General features: G+C 34.6%; 1 protein-coding gene across 28 annotated transcripts in view; it reads left to right on the forward strand.

Moving 5' to 3' along the window:
- The window catches only part of LOC135217022 (disintegrin and metalloproteinase domain-containing protein 23-like), a 613,617-nt gene that overhangs the window by 544,684 nt on the left and 42,956 nt on the right, over nt 1–25,977 (forward strand). The window lies entirely within an intron of this gene.

The following is a 25,977-nucleotide window of genomic DNA, read 5'->3' on the forward strand; positions in this document are numbered from 1 at the left end:
AAAAAAGAATAATAAAATTGAATATTTCTCCTAATAAAACATCATCTCAAGAAGGCTTGACAATCTATTTCATTTATAAGTAAAATCTCATCTTACTTATTATTTACAGGCTTATTGATTCTTTGCACGCAGTTCGTAAGTCTTTTGTAACTAACACGTGTGGATGAGACACGTTTTTCCCTCAGGGAAAATGCAACTATGTCATTGTTAATGTGCTCTTGTAACATACAAGTTCAGTTATTCTCGATTTGTTTCTTTAACTGTTTTTATCTTCAGAGATATCTTTTCTTGAAAACAATAATACAAAACATAGTTCACATCTATTATGACTAGGTTAAAACTTCTTTTTGATTTATATGAATGGATTCAGCAGCAGTATGTATTTGACCTTTGTAGCTCAGAATGCATCAAAACTGACTGATTGTCATTCCATGCATGAAATTAACCCTTCATAAACAGATATATATATATTTTATATATATATAGTATATATTATATATATATTATATAATATTATATTAATATATATATATATATATATATATATATATATATATATATATATATATATATATATATATGTATATATATATATATGTATATATATATATATATACATATATATATATATATATATATATATATATATATATATATATATATATATATATATATATATATATATATATATATATATATATATATATATATATATATATATAATATATATATATATATATATATATATATATATATATATATATATATATCTATGTATATATTATGTATATATATATATATATTATATATATATATATATAATATATATATTATATATAATATATATATATATATAAATTATTTTATGCAGTTTGAAAATTTATTCATACTCAAAAAGCAAGTATGTATTGTGGAAGATAATGCACTTGAACAATGAACGCCAGTACATATATAGGCAAGTTACGTGTAGTGCCCTATGTTTTATTTTGGATTCTCATAGAAGAAGTGAGTTTTTCACTTTGTAATTATATGTGAATTATGCAAACCTTTGTCAACTTTCCCTTCATGTTTTGCTAATGAAAGAAATGTTTGGTGTAAATTTAAATAAGAATTATGGTAACTGTCATTTAAATAAGAATGTCATCATCTGGATATAATGATACAAATCTCCTTCACTGTTGTGATTTTAGTATTAAATTTTTGTACACTATTTTTCATGCATCCAAGGTTAATAATAAACAACTCCCAGGAGAGACAGGGCTGAACCTACTGAAGTGGCTTCCCTTTTAAAGTAAATACTAAAAAGGCTGAAGAAAATTATTCACAACAGATTCATTCCTTGCTAATCTCAAATACGTTTGAGTTGGTTGCTATAAATGGATATATTTTGCAAGTTTTGCCTTTGTGTTGGTACTCTTGCTCTCTACTTAGAGGACAAAAACAAGAGAGAATAATAATTTTTAGTGAAATGTACTCTGAAAAAGTCCTTCGAGAAGTCATTCACATCACTATGAAGAGTAAATACTATATGATTGACTCAGCTGACCTCATTCCCTAATTTGTTTGCAGGGCTTCTGAATGCCAGAATTATTTGAATACATAAAGTTAAGTGGTGTCATGGTACATAACTGAATAGTACATATGCCCTAATGTTTTATATCATTATGAAAACATGAATTACTGTGAATGACGATTCCTACTTACCCCATGAAATGGAGCAGTAGAATAAACCCATATTACAAAATTGCCTCATTACAAAATCAAGTACAGCATTTGAGTTTTGCATGTGAATATAAGCTGTTATCACCTGAGATTAGTGTCATTTATTTGATCACATGGCTGTAAAGACAAAAGGACTCTAATACTATAAGTGATGGTCTATTCTTATTTTTGCAAAAGTTATTTATTAATTGATTGAGGAGAAAGGATACCTTACAGAACAAGTCTTCAGTCGCAAGGTGTCAAAGATACCCACTAGATGATATGTTGCGACAGTGTGGGGCATATGTTTAAGCCATGTATCAAAGGAATACTTTTACTGTTTGTTCCACCCCAGAGTAAAGAAATACTACTTGAGGAAAAAGAGATTGGAATTCAAAGTCCTTCTTATACTGAACACTGAGCTTGGCAGTCTAGAATCCATTGGTAACAGTCATGAAAATGTTTACATTTCAGCTGTACCTTCAACACGACCTCTTTGCTGCAGCATCTTGACAAGAGCATAATCTGCTTTTTCTAGGCCATGTACACCCAACAGGGTTGTAAGAGTATTAGTAGACTCTGTTATGGATGGATTAAGAAGAAAAAACTTCTCTCCCAACGTTTTTCAAAGAGGTATCGACCACAAAAGCCCCAGAGGGGCCCATCACTATTGTGTGTTCCCAGGTCACCTGAAGCAGATGGTCCATCTGACATATAAAGAGATTAGTAGCCTAACACATTGCAGCACAATACCTATATTACTCACTTTGCTTATCTCATTCCCTTGGAGACGTAATTTTATCATTGTCAACAGTTGTCTCCATCAGGAGAGAAAAGAAGGAAAATTAATAGTACTCAGTTTAGCTATTCTCAACACTGGCCGGCCCCTTGACAAGTATGCAGTGATGATACTGTGATCCAAGTTCATGACAGCACGTAATGTCCCTAGGGTCAGGACTTACCATCTTAAACCTCTCCTTTATTACTGATATTTTTACATTATGGATGCACTATTATAGTACATTATGAATTAAAATCTTGTACTATGTACTCTGTTTTATATGTTGATAATAAAGTAATAGTACATATTGAAAATAGTCATGTAGAGAGTGAGTGTGAGAATTGACTATTATTTGTTTCTCAGTTATGCATATGTTTTTATTACTTTGTTCTTGTTTTGTGTACAATACCCAATGTGTCTTCATACCAGAAATGTAGTTCACTTATCATACACCCGTATCACTGAGATTCAGAACAAAGTTACCTTTGGATAATAAGAGACAGCTGTACTACTGTGGGATCTGTTACTCTCTGACCTTTTCCGGCATTTTCACTGTGATTAAAGATTTGTGTTGTTTGCCAGATTTTTCTTTTGCTGTAGAAGAGAAGGTCCAAAAAAAGCAGTGTTCTTTAGTGAAAGCAGCCATTCTAACATCACTAAAACTGGAGTTTTAAAAACATCTTCAGTGTATACGTAGATACTAGCCACAGCATTCTTCTTCAGAGAGAGTAACTTCAAACTAATGCATCTTAAAAGCTGTTCTGATAGAAGGGCATACCTATTTTGTAAAAGTTATTTTCCCCGCACAGGTAATTTTGGTATAATTTTCTTACAGAATGGGGATGTTGTATTTCCTCTTCCAAGTGCGGTATATTCTGTTTATTTTTCATTCTCTTAACATTGTGTATGAACTACATATTTATATGGTCTTTAATTTCTTCCTTGTTTTTTTTACTGTCCACTTAAAATTTATTATTTGAACGACTCTAGAAATATGTTCAATACAGTAGCAATTATGTCCAATCACTGTAAATGAAGGAGATTGTAGTGTTATATTCAGTAGTTACCTGAATGTTTATGAGGTATGGAAACCCAATTATTTTTATTTTTCACCAAATAAAGTCTAGTTTGTGAGTGATCACTAAACGTTGATCAAGTTTCTTTAGCCCATTTCAGCTTAAATGTTTCACCCATGCTGTAAATGCAAAAAAAAAAAATAAATAGATAAATAATCAGCTTTAGGCAGAAGTGCTACTATTGTACTGCTTGCTTTATGTAATAAATTTATCCCTGTAATTTATCACAGACATGTTATTTATGTATTGTAGAATACATGGAGTTATTGAATAGGAGAAAATGGTGTTTTCAATATAGTTCATCTGCGCTTCCATTTATTTTACAAGCCGACCCTGAGATGCTGTTTTTTTTTTTTTACATTTAATTGAAATTTTATTAGAAAAATGATTAGGCTATGTGAGTGAATTGTCATGGCATGGCACTCTAAGCATATATTAAAAAATATTTAAATGAACTGCAATTATCTGTAATGTCATTGTCATTCTACCCTTGGGATTTGGTTTGAGAATTTTTTGTTCAAAATTACCACAAAGTAATTTGTGTGTACAGCTCTACCATGGCTAATTGAAAAGAAGATAATTCGTATAGAGATATTTTGAAGAGGAAACAAATTTAGTATACATAGTGCTTTATTTCTTTTTAAATTAAGACTATATCCTGCTTGCGTGAGTAAATTGTTTCTTTAACATTGGCGAATGCAGAATAGCCAGCAGCCTTGCCAACATAATATAATTTGCAATTAGGGGAGGAGAATACTGTATATGTAATTAGATTTAGAATAGGTTTTTATGCCTTTGGCTGTGTTCTTGTATTCTATGGTTTCTTGAATTATTGAAGATAAAATTGTTACACTACATTAAGAGACAGAGTAAATGATTACTAACACCCATGTATAATATGAAATGGATGCCAAAATTAATATTGTTGTTATAGCTATTTTATTTTTTACGAATAATAATCCTGAGTGTGGTTATCACATCATGGAGTAGATCTTCCCTAATGTTTAAATACCCAAACCTTCCAACTTGTTTTCCCACTTCCCACTTGAATTATGTTGGTCTATAAGTTAAATTATCATTGGATTTTGTTACTTAGAAATCTTTTATTAATGGAACCTATGGGATGCCTTCATAGTACAATTTAGTTTTTATTTTCTCTTATCTGTAACAATTTATTGTAAATCATTTATGTACTAATTGCTCTATAGATATACATACTTAACTGCTTAAGGAAAGACATGTCATTTGTTTATTGTTATTATACAGTATGGAAAATCCTAATAATTTTTAGGATTAACTCAAGATTGAGGTAATCACATGTTTTTTTTTTTGAAAGAAAAATGGCTTCTTTTTAAATTACTACTTGTCTACTAAATGTAGATTTAAATTGAGAGTGAGATCACAGGATACCCTTAGTAATGGTAAATGTTTATTCTTTTATTCTATCACCTTTTCATTGTATCAGTTGCCCAAAGCTCATCAGTTAGCTTGGTTAAGGATTTGTAACCCCTTGGATTAGTACTTCATTTGCATAACCTTTACTACAGAGGGTTGATGAACATAGAGAAGTCAATATATATGGTCTTGTAACTTCTGTCTACAGTATGTTAATTATGTTGGCATTAGATATGGACATCATCTTGGTCCTTCATTTTTTAGAATGTTTTGTTGATGTATGCAGCTTTGATCTAACATTAGTTATGGTAAATGTACAGTACATGACTGTGCTGAATTATAAATGAAGCCATCTGTTACAAATGAAGTTTCATAAAAGGTAATGCTCTTTTTAGACATTCCATAATGTTTTCATTTTTTGTATGTTGCTGAGGCTTTGTTACTTTCACTCTTTGTTCCTTGGTCAGCCAGATTCTGCCAACAATGTCTTTTTCTGGAAAGTTTTTGTGTTGAGAAAATACTGGTCTATTATATAAATTAAAGAAATCTTGATGAATTCTTAAGTTATTTTGTAGTACTATATTGTTCACTGATCTTGTTTGTTCTAGACATTGATTTTTTGAAGCTTAATTGTAACAAATGAAAAACTACTGAATTTTTGTTTGAATTATAATCTTTCAGATGGTTAAAACTCAATGTTATATGTTCTATCTTAAGTGTTAATGTAATTTCATCTGGAAGACTGATCTATAATGCAGAGATCAGTAAAATGTTAGATATTTTCATTATTCATTGTTTTGTAAGATTTAGGTGATTTATTTTCATGGTAATGCTTTACGGGATACATAAGATTTAATGGAGCCACACCTATGTAGTCACAGTATAGGTATATTCTGTTGCCTTTACCAGTACCTGTATTGTTTTGGTTGCTCAGCATTTGTAAATAGTCTTGCAAGGCACTTACAATGTACTTGCATTTTCTGTGCCCTTATTTTTCATCTTTAATATCTCTCTGTAATTCCTAGTAACAGAAGAGGCATTTATGATCATTCCCCCTCAAGCATTCAAGAGGAAATTACAATTGTGTGAAATGTTACCTAATAACAAGATAGTGTTGCATGTAAAAGTCTTTTTAGGCTATTTCATTGTTCCTTTTAACTCTTGCAAAGATATACAGACTGAACTATAAGATAGGGTAGTTCAAACAACAGAAAAAATAGAACAGGAGTACATATAGACGATCCATGCATAGCTAGAATTATTTTTTTTGTCAGAAGTTATTGACAATATCGACACTGATAACCCTTACAAATAATAGATAGCTTGGTTCAAGGTAATGAGAGCAAACTGGCCTTGTCAGATTCAATTGGCTGAAGGTCATTCCAGAAACCACCACCACTCTGTTCCTTTACCCAAATCTCATTTGCAGATTTATGCTTTTAGTTATATTGTTAATCTCTGACAGGTCTCCTCTGGGTAAGTATTCATTTGTCTGATTTAAGAACAATACCTAAATGGTTCAAGGTTATCTGATATCATAATTGCAGGATTCTTTGATATTGGTTAAAGTTTAGGATGCTCACCATCCTCCCTGTGTGAACAGTTCTCTTCTACTGATAGAGATGCTGGTTAGGTTCTGTGCTTTTTAAAAGTGGATTTAGATATACAATGCTAGTATCATATAGTTCACATTACATATATATTGTATATAAAAAACAAAAGGAAAAAGGCCTTAAATATAATTCAAAAAATAATTATTAGCTTACCTGACACAGGGTGGTGACAGGTCAACCGTATTATTTTTTAAGGCAACAGTTCTGCTTTGATGGAAGTCATGTATGTACTTTATAGTTATATGACAAAATCAGCTTTGCAGACTTTAGAATCAATTTATAATGGAGGACTCCAACTATACATGGGCTTTCAAATCTTCTCTAAGCAAATCAACACATTCAAATAGGTACGTAATTCACCTTCACCTTACAAAATAGTACTCTCATTGATATTCCGAACACTACAAATAAACAAAGAAGCAGTTGACTCCCAAGATTATTTAATCAGAATGATGCTTTCAGTTATAACTAAGTGGTCTGGGTTATATTATTTTTATGTTATAAAAATAATATAACCATCCCAAGGTTCGTAGGATATACCCATGTCTCTAAAAAGACTACAGTTCCAGACCCCCTTCTTTGCACTCAGAATTTTTATACTCCTTTGACCAAATTTATGTTTGTTCTTTCCAGCAATTACCTTAACAGACAGTATATTTTCTAAAACTGCACATCTTAAAAAGCCCAAACATTCTCAAGACATTCATATCAGTGTTTTAATCAATAATTTTTACTAAAATAGGAAGTTCTCTCCTACACGTGGGTTGCTAAATACCTTTTCATTTCATAATTATATTCACTATTATAATGCAATATTTGATATATACTACTGTATGTATTTTACTATGTTTTATAATTTGCCTAAAGGCATTAGTGTGCATATGTCTTTAGTACAGTATGTATAGATGAAGTGAGGTGGATGGATGGTTAGGGGCAAGTTTACTTTACACAAAATTTGCTTTGCCGGTAGGATGTTCGCTTCCATAAAGCAAGGACCATCTGAATTCTCTCTCTCAGTTCTTTATGCTGTCTAAATTATTAATGATAAGATTTGTAATATTGTATCAACCAAGGTATGTATTATAGTAGTACTGTATTTGGTAAAGGCAACAGTACTGAAATCATATGCTGTAAGCTATACTTCATTGTGGTTCTAGGACCACAAAAATTTCATTAGGCTCAAAAAATGCCATATAGAGGAAAATTATAAAGTCAGTAAATTAAGCAATACATAATGGTAGTGCCTCAACATTATGTGCTCTCAGCAATGATAAGATTTTTAAAGTTTGAATGCAATATTTCACAAGTTAAGTCATTTATACTCTCTTGGGGAAAGTGAAAAATAGAATGTTCAACACTTAAAGATAACTACCGTAATTAATAATCATTTCATTATGATACAGCTATCCAGCTACAATCCATGACTTTCTTTCCCAGATAAATATGTGTAAATGTATACATAAATTATTATTTGAGCAGAGAAAAATTTACTCAGAATGGTTTTCCTTTCATGTAAATAGAGCACCTTACTAACTTATTTCATCATTGTTTTATAATTTTTAATAAAGTTTCAGGATTGTTCTTTCTTACCCAGGTGTCTCCTACCTGCTAAAAATTCTTATATTATATTGATGCATTATTGATTCAAGACTGAGATAATTTTGGTTACTTAACAAATCTTCAAGCATCATTTGACCGAGCTTAATAGTAAATAGTTGCCAAAGGGAGAGTTCTGCCTCTGAATTGTACATAATTTCTTGCTTCATACATTTCTTATGCAAAGTTGAGAGTTCTTCAAGAAACTTTTATCAGTGCAGGTTACAACACTGTGAGCTTTACTAGAAAATTTTAAGTGAGCTATTTGTTAGTTTCTTGTATAACTACTCAACCTTATAGTAACGTCCTTTACCAAGCACCATTTGCTCTGCATTTAGGAAGAAAGGGGATTTAGGCAGGAAGCTGTAACAAGAAAAGTAATACAATGAGGTCTGCCCCTAATATTAACGCCTTGCAGTTGATGCATCTTTCTTTCAACAGGATACATTATTTCATAAACAAAAGTATCACATCTGCTGAGTAGTAGACAGTTGAGCAGTACTACCAATATGAGTTTGTTCAGTTCGCATTTAGATTCACAGTTTCTTTTAGTCATACTACCTCTTTAACTTCTAATTGAGTTTCAAGAATACCCATAACTGATGTTTGGTCTTAGCAGCATCTTAAAAAATTAATAGCATGTCATTTGTAATGCCATAGAGTGAAAGGATAAGAAGGAAGACCTTTAGAAATAACAGAATTTAGTTTCTCAAAGTGTGCCATATGTACCAGTATAGCCTGGACAGTAGTATTTTGCCATCATTGTATACAATAAGCAGTAGGTAAAGCAAAGTGTGTAAGGACAGTCACCTGAAGTCATTACTGTTGAAGTAGAACCAAGGGCAAAGTAGGCCATTGTAGAAATTTACTTTTAAGAGTGTATGTCACAAAGGATGTACGTATTCAGGGAGATTACCATATGTTTTGTTTGGTGTTGTTCTTTTAAACTAGCATTAAGCATGTAGAACTATATATTTATATTTATTGGCCATCTTTCATTCATGTATGAGACTGGCACACTAACTAAGCCACAAAAATGCAAAACTGATGAAATACGGCTTCTGTTTTAAACCAAATATTTCGTCCCTCACTGACTTAAGGATGTTTTTATTACATTTTTTTCTGTATAGAGTATATATACTCATGATTCTGAATTTTCAATATTAAATATGAGGCTGTGCATGCCAGAGCTAGCTTTAAATATGCATGGTATTTCTTAGTATTAATTTATGAACAGTTTACTTTTTCTTAGTTAATGTTTAAATGTACATATACACATACATGTTGTTTAGTGTTTGCTTATACAAACCCTAACTGATTGGCTGGCTGTCTCCTCATGCAGACATATCTCTACAAATTCTGCAACAGCTTTTATCCAAAGATTTTAGAGACTGGAAATAATACATTTATCTCAGTTAATACAGAATATTTTTATGTCTTATCACTTAATATATATATATAAAAAAGAATGTTCAAACTACATTTTTGGGTAAGTACAACTAGGTACTATTTGAAATTTCTTTATACCGACCATTAAAAATAGCTCATAAGGTATATTATATATATATATATATATATATATATATATATATGTATATATATATATATATATATATATCTATATATATATATATATATATTATTGTATATATACTATATATATATATTATATATATGTATGTATGTATGTATGTATATGTATAGTATATGTATATATATACTTTGGAATTAGAAGATTATAAGATGAAAAAATAAGGAATGAATGGTAGATTCTAGACATGAGCATGGCCCTAGGTCAGTAGATATGATATTCACTCTCTTGATTATCTTCCAGTTTTAATGTTGTAGAAATGCAAGCACACCAGGTATTAGATATACATTGCAGGACAAACAGCAGTTGGTGGAAGTAGTTCAGTGAATAATGAAGCATCATGGAAGCTGACTAGTTTATAATTCATGCTGATGTGCATTTAGAAGAAATTATAGTCTGTCAGTTGAGAATAAGGTGATAACATTTAGGTGCAGTTCTCTTCTTATTTTAGCTCTTGAGATCATGCCTCCAAAACATGCCATGATGTTATGTAACTTAACACAGTACAGTCATGCCACTTAGTTTTAATAGCGAATAAAACTATGAATTCATCTATCCATGCTACTGATAACAAGATAGAGATCTTTTATTTTGTAAACAATCTTGGTTTTTTTTATAATTTGGTGAATGATACAGAAATTCAGTCTAGAGAACATGTGTACTCCAAGCTAGTGGCAGTTTTATGTTTTTTTCACACCCAGTACCTATTTCCCCATGCAAAAAAAAACTATTCTGCATAGAAATACCACACATATGAATAGTAAGGCCATGTAGTCTTTCCTTCATTGATGCCTCTTCCTTAGTAACATTTGGATAGGGTAAACATAAGAAGTGAAGCCATTGTTCCTCTCTTGTGATTCATTGTTTTTCTCAGTTTCCTCTTTTGTAGTGGGCTGCTTTCCCTTTCGAGATTTTAGGTCTGTGCTTTTCTAGCTAAGATTGTGGCTGGCCTAGTAATAATAATAATAATAATAATAATAATAATAATAATAATAATAATAATAATGATAATATTGATAACAATAATAATAGTGATAATAATAATAATAAGCATAGAGGACTGCGTCAACATCGAGAACAGAGCACTGGGGCAATATATGAAGACCAGTGAAGACGAGTGGCTCAAGAGTGCATGGGAAGAAGGACTGATAAAATTAGACGAAGACCCAGAAATATACAGAGACAGGGGAAAGACAAGCAGAACAGAAGAATGGCATAACAAACCAATGCACGGACAATACATGAGACAGACTAAAGAACTAGCCAGCGATGACACGTGGCAATGGCTATTGAGGCGAGAGCTAAAGAAGGAAACTGAAGGAATGATAACAGCGGCACAAGATCAGGCCCTAAGAACCAGATATATCCAAAGAACGATAGATGGAAATAACATCTCTCCCATGTGTAGGAAGTGCAATGCGAAAAATGAAACCATAAACCACATAGCAAGCGAATGTCCGGCACTTACACAGAACCAGTACAAAAAGAGGCATGATTCAGTAGCAAAAGCCCCCCACTGGAGCCTGTGCAAGAAACACCAGCTACCTTACAGTAATAAGTGGTACGAACACCAACCTGAAGGAGTGATAGAAAACGATCAGGCAAAGATCCTCTGGGACTATGGTATCAGAACAGATAGGGTGATACGTGCAAATAGACCAGACGTGACGTTGATTGACAAAATCAAGAAGAAAGTATCACTCATTGATGTCGCAATACCATGGGACACCAGAGTTGAAGAGAAAGAAAGGGAAAAAATGGATAAGTATCAAGACCTGAAAATAGAAATAAGAAGGATATGGGATATGCCAGTGGAAATTGTACCCATAATCATAGGAACACTAGACACGATCCCATGATCCCTGAAAAGGAATCTGGAAAAACTAGAGGCTGAAGTAGCTCCAGGACTCATGTAGAAGAGTGTGATCCTAGAAACGGCGCACATAGTAAGAAAAGTGATGGACTCCTAAGGAGGCAGGATGCGATAGAGAGAGAAAAAATAAATAATAATAATAATAATATCCTAGGAAATAATATATTAATTCAAACAGAATTGCAATTTTTGTTATACAGTACTTTCTATAGTTAGTGCTGTAGATGAATGGTGATGTGATTCATTGTACTGTCTTTGTTAAATTATAAACAGGTTGATATCAGCAAAGCGTGCAAACGTCTCCCTCAGTTATTCATAATATGTAATTGTCGGTGAGGAGGTAGTAATCAGCCTTGGGTTGAATATCAAACAGACTGACAGACTTGTTATTGGACCAAGGAATTAGCTTCTCATCTATAAAATTGTTCTATTTAGTTGAAACTAGCCATACCAAATACTAACAGGCTACTAATACTGTACGTACAGCAAAATTAAGCATGATCTGATTTATTTTGCATTGAAAACCTATTTGGTGTTGATAGTAAAGATATAGTACTTGGCCCTAAAAACAAACAAAAGCATATCTTCTGCAAATCTGGAAAATAAATTGACAGTCTCACTAAAAGAAATACACAAATAGTTGATTGAAACATCAAAAAACCAGTCAGAAATTTTTCTGATAATCAAGGGAATTAAAGGTGCATTAAATGTAATTTAACGTGATAGCCTGAATAAAAGAATTAGTTAAGGGGAACTCTAATCCTTTTAGAAGATTTATTCTTCAAGAATACCTTACAGTATTAAGATTCCTCATGTGTCGGGTGCAACAGCATTTGTAACCTTGAGATGCATGAAATTCGAAGTAAAACCCCAAAGAATCTATAGTAGAAAATATAAAAATCAGATTCACTGAACAAACACTAGGATTAGGTATTAATATTCCAGGGCAAAATAAGAAAGCAAGACCATATAGTATATACTGAGACCTCTGCCATACAAAAGATGCTGTAAATTTTAAACAAAACATTAAAAGTGGCACAGCTGGAAAGTATCTCATATATGCAAGTCAGATCAACACCACAGATTGGAATCATAACACCCTCAAGTGCATTAATTGGCACCTTAAATGCTGTGTAAGTTTGACTTATCAATTTAGCATTTGTAGCTCAAAACTAAATCTATTTAATAAAGAGAACTACCATGATAGCAAGAGAAGCAAAAACCTCCAAACTACTTATCAAAAAGCTTTAATTGAGATCATTATTGGAAAAATAAACAGTACAGTAAAAGTACAAAGAGATATTACTCACATGTCGAGATACAGTAAAAGTAAGAAAAGACTGAACAAACATGTCAGGACATGTTAATAATGTCATACATGGAAATCTCCTTGAAGCATTGTACCTAGAAACTATAGTACTATTTTAATGAACGCAGTGAAATGACTCGGATGTAAACTAGAAATAAAATCAAACAACAGGACTTATAATGAAACAAGATAGATCAAACCATTTCAGGTATTAATAGCAAAGGGAGAGTAGAACATCCGTATCAAGACAGAAATCCTCGTATACCAATGTCCCATTTTCTGAAGGCAATGCATTACAACATAGCAGTAAAACATTTTTTTTTTTGTTAGTTCCAAAATTTCAACACCAGGGAGTAACAAGTGTTAGATACATAATCCTACAAGAAAGTTTGTCAAAATTGACCACGATTTCAGTTGATCTGTAGTTTTCATAATGGATGTTGACAGGTTCTCCTGTGGAGGCAATTCTTGTCCTTCTGCACTCGTCAGGTTGATCTCAATTGAGTTTATGTAGATGCATTGTCAGCCTCTTTAAACCTGTTGATTATAATTAGTCTTTTTAGAATTCCCTTTATTGTATTCCTCAGCATTCCTTTTATTTTGTTTCCATTCAGGCAAATTTTTCCTCTATTTCAAGGAAAGTTGTTATAATTACCCACCCATAGACACAGGCCTCTAGCTGCGCTGCAACCCCTTTTCATTCCTTTTGCTGTACCTTCGCTCATATTCTCTTTCTTCCTTCTCCCTGTTACACCTTTCAAACTTTTACTATAAAAACTTTTCACTATCAATTTCAGTTTCAGATTTGAATGACCTCATTGGTCTCTCTATGGGATAACTATTGTGTGATTCCTTAGTTTTTATATGGTTTGTCAAGAATTTTTATAAGTACAGTATACTGCTTTTAAGAGGAGAAATTTTGCTGATATGTTTCAAGTCTAGCCTCAGGTTTACATTTGTTTTAATCCTTGTATTGTTTTTGTAAGATTTTGATCAAACTGACGTTGGTAAGTTTAGCTAATTAGCGATGAAAGGAGTTAGTTTCTTAAAGTTACTTTTTATTTGGTTCACTGCTTACTGTGGGTTTTGCTCTTTCTTTAAGACGTCTTCTTTTTAGGTGTATATTGCAATGAGTAAGCTTTGCTTTCTTACTGTACCCTGATTTCTCATTTATAGGTTCCTACTTCCTAGATATTCATGCTGCAGGGACTTTGCTCATGCAGAGGAGCTATTAGTAATCATTCAAAGCAAACAGCAGTATTTCTATGGTCTACATGTTTTTTCCTTCTAAAACTTATTACAATATTAGAACTAGATCTGACAGTTTTACAGTGTGGTGAGGGACAACCTTTACAAGAATAATCAAGGTATTCCCACAAAATTGTCCTTCCATTCAAATGCATTTTGCAGAGCCAGTTAGCAACCATGAGGACCCACTTTTATATTTCATGACCAGCTCTGTCAAAAGTCCCCAACCTTTAGCTCTGCTCCCCTATTCCAAGCACATGGAAGAAAGATGTTCTGATACATCCTTAATGTGGCCAGGAAGTTTGCATTTTCCCATCATTTGCTTGACTTCCACTGTCAGTAGAAAAGATTTTGGATTTCAAGGCTGCTGATGACTTAAGTGGCTCCTTTTCAACCTCAGCAAGTTCTTGCTGATGGATCCACTCTCAACCTTTACCAGTCTTATCCACCTATTCAGTTCCCATTATAACATTCCCTTGTCAATGACTGCAGGATTTTGACCTATGCATTATATGTAATGAATATGTGCTGAACCCTTCTTCAGTATATTGGAGTACACAGCAGTACAAAGCTTACCGCTCGCGGCATTCTTTGACAAATCTGAAACATAGGTGAGGTGAATATTTTTAAAGAGATTATTCAAAGTTCCAACCTCCCAAATTTAGTTTTGTAAAACAAGGTTTCTGACTTAAAGTCAACTCCTTGTGTGTATTGTATTCGAATGATATGGGTTCTGATGCTCAAGGTAGTCACAAGGGCCTTTCCAGCATATCCTACAGGTTTCAGTCAGTCAGTCTGGATTTTAAAAGGTCAGATGCTTTTTACCTAAAATTCAATTTGTAGTAAATGCAAGTACATAATGGTTTATTGTGAAGACAGGGTCTTTTTTTCAAACCAAATGTATTTTTAATACAGATCAGGTACTTGCGCTGGGAGTTACCATCTTCAAGTTCCATATTCTTGCACCTCAAGGGTCACATGGCATAAATGATTGTCATGACTGCTTGGAATTTGGGGATTGTCCATGCATCCAGTGTGTTGGCTGCCGTTTTCTATCTGTCCTTTTTGAAGAACTGGCATCTGGGATATTGTAACCACTATATGGGCTGATTATAAGTACTTGTAGTGTATGGAAAAATTAATTTTTATTTTCTTTTTAAGTTTGTTTTACATTCGGTCTGAAAAAACTTTACTTTCTTCCTCTTTACTATTGTTACTCTTGGATTTGTTTTACTACAGTGGGTCAGTTTTTATGAGACAGAGCGCTTAACATGGAATTTTTTGAAATATTTATTTCTTACTGTGCCCTAATGCTTAGAAGGACTTCTCCCCAACATTTTTCCCCCAAAAAAAATCTTTTAAACACTGTACTGTAGTCAGTAATATCCTTCCCTTACAAAGTGGCTTAGTATGACTGAATGATTCATGTTAGTCAAGGAAATATTCTTATTCTTTATCCCAATTTTACAGCAGCTTTCACTTGAAAGAATGAGGACCCTGATCCGCTATGAGAATTAGCATGATTTTGGAGCTTCAGATGTCCACAGTAAGCAATCTGGAATCTGGATGCTAACTATTAGAGAAATTTTCTCCTTTGTGACATCATTAGAAGTCTACCCCTCACACATTGCCAATGTATCAGCTTTACTTTCAGTATTCTGATACTACTACTTTTATGCTTTCATGCTGATCTCACTACATAATTTTCAGAGCTCTCATGGTTTTAAGTCACTTTTATTTTTGGTAATTTACATTTATACGTACCAGAGTTAAAATTATTAAGTATTTATTAATTCATCTTTCTTATTTATACATACTTGGTACTTCACTGGTCCATTTGAAAATGGATTATCAGAAAAGCAGTATGTAATTTCTTTCAATTTATTATCTTAAAATGAAAGATTGTTTTTGTATGGTTTATTTTCACCATAATTTATGTTCTGGCGCCAGGTTAAGGTACTTGAATTCTCCTTGCTATGTGGCATGGATAGATGTAGTGTTAGTAATGTTTTTATTATTAACCAGAAAGAATGCAATGTTGACATATTTCAACCTACATTTGTCATTTGGTTGTTGTGAAGGTAACGCTGTATCCAGTACTACAATGAATTCAAGAGTTTAATGCATTATAAAAAATAGGATGGGTATGGACCTTTGCGCACAGTGGTGGGTCTTGATAAGAGGGTTTGGTATGCCAAGGAAAAAAGTTGTTACAAAACAGTTTTCTCAATATTGCTATCTTGCTGTGCACTGTTCTGTAACCTAACCTGGATTATCCTTATAGATACTATCAGGCCTTGAGCTCCAAGAAAGTAGCTTGATCGATGATTGTGAACTGATACCTAATTTCATCTTCAGTATGTAGTGTATCTAATTAGTAATAATCAGTATTAGCAAAGATATTTTGAAGAGAGCAGACATATGCAGGAAATTATAACATTATGATTGAAATTTTTCACAGCTGTAGGGTAACAAACGTTCATAAGAAAGTTGATTATGAAACAACAACAAGTTGGAAATATTTCTCCAATATGGTAACAGTTTTTATTTAAGAATATTATCTGAAGCACTAAATGGCTGTAATCAAGTTTGTTCATAAAGTATATCCAGAAAATTTTAACAGGATAATGTAGTGTTTTTCTGTTTAGGGGTAAGGATTATTTTAGTAGGTTTTCTTCTTTTACTCAGAAATTTACCAACTGCTCATTCAATTATTAGGATAACATACAGGAAAAATCTAGTCTTTTTCGGAATCCAGTTATCACAGCCTATCGTTTTGTCTTCTCATTTTTGTTTCTTCCTGTTTTACAGCAGCAAAATTACAGTATCCAGCCCAAAGATAGTGACAAGTGAACTAGAAAAGATTTCTTTTGATGGACTGGTACAACTTACTTGAATGTACACATAGAGGTGACAGTCCATTGCAGTACCAGTAATAGAATGTCAGCTTAATTGATACATATCTTAGGAACTTGAGTTATTCAGAAATATATTTCTTATACAATTTGACTTGCATGATCCAGTAAACATATAGAGAATAGAAAAATGAAATCGAAATCTAACAAAGCAACTTGAAAAAAGATACAGCTCAGATTATTAAGTGATGCAAAGCCTTACAGGCAGTACTGTAATGAGTACAGTAATAGACTCAATAGGGTTAAATTGCATTGTAGGACTGCCTGAATGTGATAACATATGGAATATGATCAGACTCATCCTTTCACGAGAACAAATCTGTGCTGATGGTACATCAGAGCTTTCAGTTGTGGCTTATAAAGGAGTTGAATGAAAAGCCATATGTTACAGTACGTACACTGCTAACTTATATACGATGAAGAAATTTGAAAGTATGTAAAAATTTTTGAGGAAGTATGATTTTACAGAAAGGATTCTGAAATTATATGGGTCTAGAAAAACGTGAGAGGCAGATTGGATTTTACTTGCAAGCTGTGAAGTCTTCCCCTTGCTTGCTACATACCAAATGCTGTTCTCTCCAAGTTGTGCTTTTTGTGTGAACTGTGAATGCAAGAATAAGTATTTCAGAAGATTATTTTATTTTTTGGGTAGACATCAAACTTATTTTCATTAGGTATCAAATGATGAGATTACATTTTAATTCATATTGTAAAGAAAGGGAAAAAAGGTTTCCAAGTTGGAAAAAAAACTTATTTAGCAGAAAAGGGAAGTCTGCGATGATATATCAGCCAGCCCAATAACTGCAGTTAACGCTTTGGGAGGACAGAGAAGCCAGAGCTATATTCAAGTTCTAAACCTTACACAATGAATCGTCACAGTATACTAAAACAGATTTTAAACTTATTCTAATTTTCAAAGTCTTAAGTACATCCGGAGAAACAACAAGGTTGCCGATTGCGAAATTGGTTGAAATATCTATAATTTTTTTACTGCACTCAAAGGTATAAAAGATGAGCACTTAATTCAAGTGGGTTTGCATTATAATTGCATTTTATTTCAAGCAATTGATATTCTCATCTGGTAATTAATGAAGCAAACATACCTGTATGACTCCAGGCAGTTCAACTTATTCATAAGCAAAACAACCATGCTACCATAATTGTAATGGCTTTCACATGGAATTGTGTAATTTGCTCTCACACAATGTCTTCTTTCTGCAATTCAGAAGAAATTAAGGACGTGATTACATTGGTTCAGACATGTGATAAGCAGTCATCTGATGTAATGAAAGGATTTGAATAGCCTTTCGGTATTATCAAAAAAACTTTTGGCAAGTATTATTGCACTGGATAAGTTATTTAATGATACGTTCACATAATAAGTACAGTAGTCCATTCATATAAGGTAAGACTTCAGGTAAAGATTCCATTGATAAAGAGAAAGATATTTGGTGAATTGGGTAGTTAGCAAGTAAAAATCATTTGATAAGTCCAGTATATATACGTGTAATCAAAACCATTAATTCAGTTGCCATTGACTAAAAGTTAGCATTTTGATGAATGGCTCATTAATGCGTTCAAAATGAATTAGATAACCATTCTAATGATGAAAGATATTTGGCAATTATACGTCAGTGACATAGTGGAAGTCATTTAAAAACAGTCAGTGATTTCATGTACATTACTTGATAAGTCTAAGACTCTGACATAATGAAAGTCATTTGATAAATAAACCACTGATTTGATAAAGGGTATCTCATGAGTAATCTATTTATATACTATTGGTAAATAGATTGATACACCAGTAAACTATTTACTGGTGTATCAAAAATTTAAGATACAAGTCCATTGATAAGATGTAAAGTTAATCTTCAAGTGATATTTTGATAGGTAGCCCATGTATGGAATGAAAATTTGTCAAGTACTTAACTGATATGCCATAGGACATTTGGTTAGTTATTCACCAGTAGTAGTACACTGATTTAACGTAATTCAGATAAAAAAAAATAATGCTATGAAAAAATGCAATACTTAATGACTTCTTAGCTGAAGTGAATGGTAAAACTCTCTGTTATCATTGCTTTACCTCTATTTTTGAAAGATGTCTTGTATTGAAGACCAGTACTACTTATGATACTTAATGAACTGGCTATGATTCTCAGGACTACCTAATGCAAAATTTTTTGGTATACTCCATAGTGCTCTAATTTGAATGACTTAATAAGCAATTATTTGTGTTAGGGAGAAAGAGTAAAACTTTTATAACTTTGTGCTTATTAAAGTTCGCTTGCCGTTTGAACCTGCCATGTCATTTTTTGCCTCTTGCAGAACAAAGACATTGTGTTTTCAGTCACCTCAGTTATCATAATTGGTACAGAACATTTTATTCACTCTTGTCAGTTTTACATAGACAAATATGGAGGAGATTTGAATAGATTGTTTGCATGCATGCAAAGAAATTTAGATGTTTTGCACTGCACCTTTGATTGCACATTTCATAGAAGCACATTCAGTGTTTTTATGAACATAGCCCTCAAAGCATTTGGCACTGTTCTGCATTGTTCTCATGTGTTACACATACCTGTACGTATTAGGAAATACCTTGGATTGCACTGCATGTCTCGGTATAGTTTGTATGTTCAGTACATCAGTTTCTTTCATTAATTTTGTTTGTCAGTTTAATTTTGTCCCAAGATTATATATGTATGTATGTATATGTATAGTGATATATATATATATATATATTATATATATATATATATATATATATATATATAGATATATATATAGTATATATATATATATATATATATATATATACTATATGCATATATGTATATGCACTTATGTACATATATACTGTACTGTATATGTGTACATACTGCTCTTTATACACATATATTCTATACATACATATATACATATATATATATATATATATATATATATATATATATATATATATATATATATAGTGTGTGTGTATGTATGTATGTAAGGTATATGTATATATCTTTATGTACTGTAACTTAGTTTAGGGAAATTACTCTCCAATTTTTATAAAAATCTTGTATTTTTCTGGAATGATGATCTTTAATATTAGATATGTTTCAATATGTACAGTTATATTTATTCATGAAATGAAGGTCAGTTATGAGTTACGCAGGAGCTTTTTATTCAGATTTAGAATAAAAGCATCTATAGGCAACTTTATTCAACTTTTTATGGCTATGTAATGATGAGTTAGTCATCAAGCAGTCTTCAAAGCTTTAGGATAGTGAGGTGATATGCATATAAAAAGCTAAAGCCTTTTTCACATAGGTGTATATTCCGATAAGTGTAAATTGCTATGATATGGTGCCAACATCATTACGTGCATCTTCTGTATCCTGGCGTCAAAAAATCATGGAAACAGTCAAAGAGCGACAGAATTCTAGAAATGTTCAGAATATTCTTAATGGCAGGGAGGCTTAGAAAAGCATACTATATGCACTAGAAGAATGATTTAATTACCTTTACTATTAAGTGAAATGTAATAAGTTATTCTCAAATGCTCTTCACTCTTCAAGTTAAACTTGAGTATTGCATTTTTCATGATGCTTGCGTACAGTGAGGATTTTCTTTTTATTATTTATTTTTGTTTGTGTAAATGTGAAAGATGTGTGAAATGTTTCCATTCAAGGATTACACTATCTCCACTGATAAGATGAGATGAGCCTGAAGTCTTGTTGCATTATATTCATTTTTGTTCCGTTGTCAGCTCTGAAAATTTGCAAGAATTAAGTCATGCTGGCAATTATCCATCACCCTCAATCATAGGTTGGAGAGTATGGTTTCATTTACACTTTGTTTAAGTGTTTTAGCTACTCGTCTCTACCTGATCAGGACTTTATCTGCTTTGAGATGATTTTACTAACTACATAGCTATATGTTGTAAGGAATCAGCAGTTTTTAATAATCTATGGTTAGGAACCTCTTCCCAAAAGAATGGCAAAATACTGTTATTGCCATTATAAGTCTCTTGTACAAGAAATTAAATTTCCACTCCGCAAATTCTGCGAAACTGGATCATGGCATCTTTATATACCAAAATAAGCAATCTGAAAGTAATTTCATCCCTTCTTCAAATTGGTCTCACTCATTAAACACCAGGCTATTTAATGAGTTGTTCACAAGACCTAATCCATGTATGCAGAGAATGCAGGTCAACGCTAACGTTTAACCATATTGTACGAAAATGCCTAAACTCTAACCAGTAAAGTGAGTAACATTTTGGGTCTGGCGCCAGGCTCACGGCACCATTAACCCCAAATTTTCGGTGCCGTAACTAGATTTACAGCACTTTAAGTGCTATTTATTCCCATTATAATTATGATGCTTCGGGTCACTGCGATTTTCAGCTTATGGCACGCTGCCAGGGACGAAACCCCTACTGGCTACTGCAAACCCAGGATTGCCTTATGTATTTAAAATTATATTTTGTTATTAAAAACTAGTCATTCAAGCCAGTGAAGCTAGTCCAATGAGATTTAAATAAATTACCTGAGTGGTTGCTAGTTATACTGCTTAATAATAAAATCTTATGAGAGTTCAGAATATTTATCAAGTCTAGTTAAACTTTCTGACTATAATGCTGGGAATGGGATGAGTTATGGAAATTTTTCAATCTTCAGCATTTTCTGTTCACCTAGTTATAGCATTTTTAAAGAAATGCAGAGTTATATATAAAAAATAAATTTAAATTTTGGCATTAAAGATAAACTAAATTTAGCCTAGAGAGTCATGGGTTTTGACTCAGGTGTCTGGTCAAACTGCTGTACTACTTGATAGTCTTTTTCTTAGCTTGATCCTTTGTTGTTGCTCTTTTTTTTTAAATCTCTTGTACTTCTTCCAGTTGTCATGGATAATTTCTCATTCTTGGGATTCAGTTGTAAGTCCCCATCCCTGTCACAAGTGGTTTTCAGAGCCATGTACCCTTGCATCTTCTAATACTTCACTGACAGTGACAATGACCACTAGCATGAATGATGGCAAAAGAGTTGTTGTTAACCCCTCTGTCAAGGTTTCTTCAAAACAGTAGAAATAATGGAAGTACAAAAATGCCTGAGACTTGTATAATAACTGAAACTATAAATTAAGTAATTCCTTTGTCCTCTTGACATTTTTGGAACTTAAATAACATGGTAGAAAAGATTTCTCTGCCACTTTGGGACATATTTCCTTACTTTACAAGAAAGACAAATGTCTGGCACATCTACCAGAGGATACATGCTTGGTATTACCCATAAAATGCTTGAAGCTATTAGGTCACAAGGATTTATCTGTGATTCAGCAGCTGAAGAATGAATATGGCTATGATCATTTTTTTTCTCCTTGGGACACCTATAACTATTTTAATTGTTAAAATATAGTGGAAAAATTGCATAACAAAACCTATTCTTGTAACATGCTAAAGCCCAAACACAGTCTTTTCTGGGTTCGACCTGTGTCAGCTGGTGAATGTTCCTGTAGTACACATTTCTAGGTATAAATAGATGCTAAATATACCAGAGAAAAAGCTAAATGGAATGCTGAAGTTACTACCTCCAACTCGCTCACCCATTAAGGGTGTCAGTATAGACAAGGGCGAGTGTAAGCCACTACCACAGATATTCTGCCAATTAGAAGTCTCCTCTCATACCCCTCACTAGATAGGTGCCGTTTCAACGTCTACCTTCCGTTCGCTACTACTACAACATCTGCCCGAAAGCTCATTCCTAATTTAGCACGTATAGTGTTCGCACGCGCTGTTTTTTCGCTGTCCCCAGGAAGTGTTTTGTGACGAAGCATGTCTTCTCTAGAGCCCCAAGCTTCTTCATCTAAGTTCAGTATTCCATTTATCGTTTTTGTATCTCGTGGGGGCACGATGCAATCATTTTTGGCCCTTTATTAAAGTCCTTTTGTTCTCATGAACCGGGTATGACGCCTCTCTCGATCCGCCGTTTTGGGTGCATGACTCGCGGCGTGCGTGATTTTCTCAGTCTTTTATCTCGTGATGTATTTTGTCCACTGTTTAGCACTTTCTATTTGGGTTACTGTTTTCGTATTCTTTTCATTGTTCTCACTCCTGTCGTTTTCTGGAGCCTTATTTTTACGAGTTTTGTCCTTGCGTATTTTGCCTATTATAGGGCCCATCTCGATTCCTGACGTATTCTGAGGCCTTCCTTGTACGATTATCTTTCGTTTTTAGCATTTTGGGGCACCTTTTTGTTATCCTCAGCCCCTCGGGAGTGTGTTGGTTCCCCTTCGTGCGTTCAGTTATATGCTTCATTCATTATGTGCGAGTATTGTATTTTTGGCTTTCTAGGCTAGCCTAGCAGTAAGCCAGTCATTGTTGGGAGAGGAAGATTCCTCTCTCTCGCGGTACTCATGCATGTATATTTCTAGTGTAGTTTTCGATTATAGTCAGTAATACACTTTATTATATGCACTTTGTGATAAACTATTCAAATATTGTTTTCTTGATGGGGTTGGAAGTTCTCGCGATGTCCTTCCCTGGAGGGTAGGCCAGGTGATCTTGTATATCCCTCCACCCTTATGGCCCCTTTTACCGCCACCCGACCAGGCAGATATGTTTGCTTGGAGGATGGTCTAGGACAGAGAGTCTCTCTCTTGTCATGCTTATAGTACCTAGACCTATCGTACCTGACCAGATCGGATGATTCAATTTTGGAGGGTTGAGTTAGGTTCTATCCGTCCTTTTTATGATGTCCTTTTTGGAGCCATACTAGCCTACCTGACTGGATCTGTACCAATCTCGGAGGGTTAGACTGGGATCTTAGCGGGGTGCGTCCCTCACCCCCTGCCCCCCCCTTTCCCTTTCGCAGTTCTTCCAGTAATTCCTCATCAATTATTTTACGTATTGTCTTGTTGAGTTTAGCCTACCGTCTTCTGCCCCTTTAGTGGTAGGCTAGTTTACGGCTCCCGAGAGGTGGTTGGTCACCAATCGTTTGCTCTGGCCAGGCGATTACGACTCGTCCACTCTCCTCCAGACACTCCCCCCACCCCCACCCCTGTTCCGGACTTGTTCCGGTGCTGCCTAGTTAGCTCGCTGCCCCAGTAATCCTACCGATGAACGACAGCTAGAGCATAGAGCTTAATCCAGGGGATTAGTCGGAGGAGATTGGGTGATTAGTAGATTATGTAATCTCTATTGGTATGTCTCCGGGTCTATGTGTCCTCTGGCGAGGTGGGGTCTACCATCACACTTGCCACTAGGCTATATGCCGGATTGTACATATCTCTGTTCCGCCACTCTGTTCTCCGTATTCCTCTATGTTATCGCTGCTTCCCCACTCCAGTGGGGCGGAACTGGGCTTAGAGCTGCATTTCTAATTGACTTGGAACTGCTTCTCTTCTCCGGTGCGATCAGACTCAGGCCTAGATTTTACGTATTTTCCCTGTTTTGCTCATATCAGCCCAACCCCGCCAGTTTTAGCTATTGTGATACCGAGATTATGGATTCCAGAGTAGGCGGAGGCATTCAGAGATTAATGTTAAGAAATTGTTTTATTCAGTCTGTTGGTATGTCCCCGGGCCTGTATTATTCCGGCGAAGTGTGGTCTACCATCACACGCACCAGAAGGTATACACCGGAGTTTTACGTACCGTTGTTTCCGCCACTCTGTTTTTCCATCTTCTATGCTGTCGCTGCTCCCCACTCCGGTGGGGGCAGAACTGGGCTCAGAGAACACGCCTACAATTAGTTAGGTTCCGCTACTCTACTCCGGTGCGATCAGACTCAGGCTTAGGTTTTGCCTTATTCCCCTTTTCTGCTCATATCAGGCCCTCTCCGCTTGTTGTAGCTTTGACGATCCCTAGTATGGATTCCGGAGAGGGCGGAGACATCCAGAGCTTTATTAATAACAAGTAAGTTGAAAATTATACTCGATATTGCCTTTAGCTGGTTAAGTATCTAGTTGAAGTGTACTCATACCGCCGGAATTAACTCCGGCAGTATTATCTCATGATACTCATTTATCTTTTCAACTTACAGATGGTCCAATGCCAGGAGTCGGGTTGTCCGGCCGTTCTGTACAGGCCGTATGGGCATGAGGCCTGCCGGTCTCATGCCAACTGCGCCATCCACTTGGAGGGACGGGCTGTCTGGCACCCGGAAGCCTGTATGGTGTGTTATGATCTAGTTAAGATGGTAACAGATGAGTCGGTAGGTAACATACCCGCCTCATTGTTACTCTGAATTTTTTGTTACACATTTAGGTTGGGGAAAATTCTCCGACAATGGGAACCTAATTTGGTTATTTCTTACAGGTTGATTTGGCGCTCAAGACCTCCTCGATGTTGGCCCTTAAGGCCTGGGTAGGGGGGTTTGGCAGGAACGTGACTGCCAGCCAACCCTACGTGCTGTCGGAGGAGCTGTGCACCCTCCTCTACCCCAACGCTCCAGTTTCGGCAGCAGTACCGGCGTCAGTAGCGGCTCCCATCATCGAGCGTATCCGCCAGGAGACCCACCTCCCCCCCCCCCCCCCCCCCCCCCCCAACCGAAGACGAGATCCCTGCCGAAGGCAGGTAAACCAACCAAGCCTTCTCCGGCAGTCTCCGCCAGGTTGTCATCGGCTTCCAAGCCTTCGACTTCCTCGGCTAAAGCTACTCCCCCACCCAAGGGGTCGAGAGCTAAGTCTTCCAAAGCCAGACCGGCGAAGTCTGGCTTCGACCAAGAGGCTTTCGCTAATCTTCTCATGCGGAAGATGAGCGAAGTAGTGGACTCAAGAGTCGAATCGATGTCCACTCAACTCGCGTCGGGTCTAGAGACATCGGGCCAGTCCATCATGTCTCTGACCCAGAGGTTACAGGCCCAGGAGGAATTGGTGACCGGATTC

Source organism: Macrobrachium nipponense, chromosome 7 (genome assembly GCF_015104395.2).
Source record: "Macrobrachium nipponense isolate FS-2020 chromosome 7, ASM1510439v2, whole genome shotgun sequence".
In the NCBI taxonomy this organism is placed as follows: domain Eukaryota; kingdom Metazoa; phylum Arthropoda; class Malacostraca; order Decapoda; family Palaemonidae; genus Macrobrachium; species Macrobrachium nipponense.